Here is a 5101-nt window from a genome sequence, read left to right on the forward strand (position 1 = left end):
ACTGTCTTCCTTCAACGTTTCCTCCCAACTCCCGCTTCTCTAACGCCTGTAAGTTCTTTACCTGGGTATTATCAATTTGATGTGTTTTCTAAACACGAGCGTGTTTCAAGATTGGAATACTGACTCGCTATGTCAAATAAATTCTTAATCAAATCATCCTCTTTTACTTATGGAATCTGGATAATTTTATTTTCTCTATATGTAGAAACACACTTGTTATGGAGATGGATAATATGGCGAAAGTGGTACCTCTCTCTGTCTCTGCACATAAGGTGTTTCGTAAAATGCCCCAAAGAGTATTTTTTTCTAATTACAAGTTTTTTTTATGTTTAGGTACAAGTCAATGCTAAAGAAAGGGGCATATATTCTTTTGATCAAAAAATTGTCTGAAACAATATTTAATTTTACTGCTGAATTTCATTCATGGGAGATTATGTTCCATTTACATTTCAAGTGAAAAACTTTCTTTTGAGCAAAAGAGTTATTATTATAGATGAAAATGTTTAACATTTTGATGAGGTTGAAGTATGTGATTTGTAATTATAAAGATGTTACATAACGTTGTGAACACGTTTTGAGGCTGATGAAGAGATGTGTGGGGATGATGAGGATACATAGGCTTTGCAAGAGACCATAAAGAATATGCAAGCCAGTACATGAGCTCGTATTCAGGTCTATTTAAGTTTCTCTGTTCTCTATGAGCCTATCTTCTATATCGAGTGTTAAAGTCTCTCTTTTGAGGACTACGCTTGACAAGAGAAATGATTATAGCTGAAAAGATTATTGTACCTGTTATCAGGTGATACCACTACACCCACCCCCTGGTGATAATTCAACAGAGAGGATAGTACATATAGATGGATCCAGTGAGCAGATTGAGGCTGCAAAACAGTTGGTTAATGAAGTAATCAGTGAAGTATGTGCAGTTTTACAAGGAGACCAAGCATCAGCTTGGTTTCAGAAACTGTATGCTAGATTGCACTTTCTTTTCAGTATACATAGCATCTTTATTCTTACTTGGATAACATAGTATACTTTGATTTCTCAATATGTGAATCCAATGGCTGCATGATTCAAAATGAAACTCTTTAAAATGGGTTTTTTTTAAAGAACTTTCTGCTAATTTTAGACAAATTGGGTATCCTTAAGTTAAAGGTTCTTTCACCTCCCATTTCTGCCCTTCTTAGTTGGTCTGTTATTGTAGAATATATGTATTTTGAGATCATCTTATACCATAATCCATAAACTTGATAAATTTCCACCACGTGCTTCTATTCCTTATATTCTACATGTACAATCTGAGGTTGCAGATTTATGTTGGTGCTGCTCTTTGGAATGAACAACTGTCTGAATGGTAAATGCATGCAGATACATATATTGCATAATGAAAAGAAGAGAGCATATTTGTATATTGGATTGGAATGCCTCTGTAGGGCTTTTGGAAGTTGGAACTTCGTCATCTATACTTATAGTTGTCAGAATTAACTGATGAGTGTGTCTTACTAGGGGTTCTAACAATGAAATATATATATATATATATATATATATATATATATTTTACATACTTGGTCATGAATATGATAAATCTTGTGTTTATATGGATATATGATATAGTTATTAAGCATATAAAGGGTTTAAGGACTCGAATATTATGTCTTGTTGCTGATATTGATGTTAGGATGATTCAGTGGGTGTTGGGGTAGTCGGAGTTTTGGTGACACCAACTTGAAATTGGTATGGCTCTAAATCTCTTTCAAGAAGAACTGCAAATATATCATTGCTATAGAGATTTCTGCATATTGGGGTTTGATTGAGGATGTTAATTGCCTAATTCCTAACACACTATTTATAGGTGTTATTCACCATTTTTATAAACCATAAGTATTTCTTTGGACAAGAATGATACTCTGCTATCATATATTGTATAGTTTTTTGCCTCCTTTTTTGTTGTTGTTGTTGCTGTTTTTGTTGTACCCATTCACTTCGAATAGGGAGAGGATGGTCTTCTTCTCACTTGTGTTCTACTGCTAGAGTAAGCTCGGTAATACCACCCGACCAGTACGGTATGTAGGCCACTAAACCCCGTCATGATATATGATCATCAATATTAATTAATGTGCCTTAATAATCTAATAATAATAATAATATTTGTGCTACTGATTACTTGTAACATGTAATTGCTTTCCATGCTATTTTTTCCCTACCATATCTATATGAGTGTATAAAATTACTAGTATATGCTATGTTAATTAATTTTTACCATGCATGTTTATAGAAATGTTTTTTTTGGCTAATTTGATATTATGATGACTTTTGTCATATTCAGAATCGTCCGAGAAACTCAATGGGAAGCGGTGGGGGAGGATATTCACAGCAAGGCTACCAAGCTCGACCCTAGACAAACACCTGGGCCCCACCCGGACCCAAAATGCAACAACAAGGCTATGGTTACATGCAACCAGGTGCATACCCTGGTCAGCCCGCTCAATACTCCCAACCCCAATACGGCGGCTACCCTCGTTCAGCCGGATATGCCGCCGGCTGGGTCCAGTCCGGTCAGCAAACTGCACCGGGAGCTGCTGTTGCTGGTGGTTATGATTACTACAACCAGCAACAAGCTCCCCAAACCCAACCACCTGGCAGCAGCGTGGCGGCAACAGATCGGTCTGGTTACGGGTACAGTCAGCAGGGTCAAGGTTACGGTCAAGATGGGTATGGTGGGTACTCACAATCTGGTTATGCGCAAGGATACGATCAATAAGGGTATGGTAATCCAACAGCTAGATATAATGAAACATATGATGGTCAAACTGGTCAAACTGGTTCATATGGTGGACAAGGTGATATCACTGTCTGCTCAAGCTCCACCACTTGCATCTGGAGCTCAATCTTGTTATGTTCAGCCTCCGCCGCCTGCTACTGCTTCATATGGTACCTATGGGGCTCAGCCGCCTTCTGGATATGGTGGATATGGACAGAAGCCTCCTGTTACTCCACCGGCTTATGGACAGCCGCCGCCACAGCAGTCTCCTAATGCTGCCCCACAAGGTGGTCGCTATCTCCAACCAACTCCTTATAGTGGTTATGGGCTGGTGGATGCAAGCGGTCAGCGTCCTCCTTATGGCGGTGGTGCTGCTGGGTATGGCCAAGCAGCGTATGGGCAGCAGCAGGCAACATCAGCATATGGAGGCTCATATGGTGGTGGTTACCCCCAGCAAACTCCTGCATATGCCGGCGAAGCGGCTGCTCCGGCAACCCAAGCAAGTCAGGGTAGCAGTGGTGGTGGTGGTGCGGTTGCTAAAGCTTCACCTCAGCAGAGTTAATGATCAGGAAAGAAGAGTAGAGAATGTTGGTTATAATAGTGTGGTAAGTGTTGGTGACCAAATCTCCCAAAGACATATAATGTTGGTTACCCTTGCTCGATATATTGAAGTCATGGACAAAGACATATATAAGGTTGGACCATTTCATAATTTTTATATCATATTTATAATTTATAATTTATAATTAACAATTGATTTCTCTTTATTTAGCCCCACTTACTGGATGGGCGGGCAAGTGTTGGTGCAAATGTTGATTCAGCCAAGCAAAACCTGGCAGCTACATTTGTGAATCATTTTGTAAATGCTGGCTTTGGTCAGGTATTTCATATTTTTCGACTACTTTTGTCAAAATAAATCAATAATCTAATAATTTACTTTATGTTTCTCTTTTTAAGGATAAACTAAAGAGGTTCATATGACCTTCCAGTTGGAGAAATAAAGTTGATCTTACATTAGGAGATATACATGTTGCAAAGTGTATCAAGTCTGACTACCCATGTGTCCCATTGGAGGAAGCTCAAGGTTCTTTACTTCTCTTACAATGTAATAATCCATCTTCACACTTTTTTTTTTTTTTTTTTTTTTTTTTTTTTTTTTTGCAGGCAATATAGGTACTTTGAGCAAGTTCATAGATTTAGAGTCCTTGAATGGTGTTACTAAGGAAGAGTGGAGACAAGTGAGGCACACATTTAAAAAAATCAGCACAAATCTTGCTTATAGTGAGACACACATTAGGTTATTAGAACTATTAGTTTGTAAATTTCTGTTACAACTCTACTGATTTGTTTTATCTTTTTATTGAACGATTATTTGTATGACATTAAATTTTATGCAATGGATTGTATTTTTTGTATATTTTATTTTCTATTATGAGATATTAAATACAAATTTAATTTGAAAATTAGTAAATCTATAAATAATATTTTTTTAAACATTTAAAATTATGATATGCAAAAATGTGTGTCATCTTCAATTATGACATGGCCTTTCTTGATAGGGGCTTTCTTGATACGCATTGCGTGTCATTAACAAGCGCTTCGTAAGGTTACGACACGCGAATGCGTGTCGTCTTCCTTTATGACAGGGCCTTCCTTGATACGCATTGCGTGACGTAAACACGCGTCGTAATTGCGCGTCGTAAATGTGCGTCGTCTTTCTTAATGACATGGCCTTCCTTGACGTGCATTTGTACATCGTCTGAGCCTTTTATGACACGCAATGAGCATCATAAAAGGCTATTTTTCTAGTAGTGCCTTCCACTGTCCCATTGGATTATGAGTTCTCGTTCTCGGAAAACCCCTCTTCTCCCAACAAAGACACCATTTTCACTCGGTCTATAAAAGAGATATCCAAAGGACTTTTGCGGGTAGCCGATGGAAATACACCGCTCACTATGAGGTTAGAGTTTGTCGTGAGTCTATCGGCTTACGAAAGCCTCGCAACCCCAAACCTTGATATGTGCTTACGAGCTAGCTTTCCCTGTCCACATTTTGTGAGGTGTTTTGGAAACCTTCTTGGTAGGGACTAAGTTAAGGATATGGGCGGTAGTCTCTAAGGCATACCCCATAATGAGATAGATAGTGAAGAATGACTCATCATGGACGACCATGTCTAGCAAGGTCCAATTACGCCTCTCAGCAACACCATTCAACTGCGGTGTCCTAGGTGGCGTCAATTGCAAAACAATTCTGCATTCCTTGAGGTAGTCGTGGAATTCAAGACTTTGGTACTCTCCTCCTTGATCGAATCAAAGCATCTTGATTTTCCTGCCCAACTAA

General features: G+C 38.5%; 1 pseudogene; it reads left to right on the forward strand.

The window, feature by feature from the left end:
- The first annotated feature begins 233 nt into the window (after nucleotides 1–233).
- On the forward strand, nucleotides 234–3338 carry LOC145056181 (uncharacterized; annotated as a pseudogene).
- The last annotated feature ends 1763 nt before the right edge of the window (nucleotides 3339–5101 follow it).

This window comes from Lactuca serriola, chromosome 1 (assembly GCF_051521515.1).
Source record: "Lactuca serriola cultivar US96UC23 chromosome 1, Lser_US96UC23_V15, whole genome shotgun sequence".
Taxonomy (NCBI): Eukaryota; Viridiplantae; Streptophyta; class Magnoliopsida; order Asterales; family Asteraceae; genus Lactuca; species Lactuca serriola.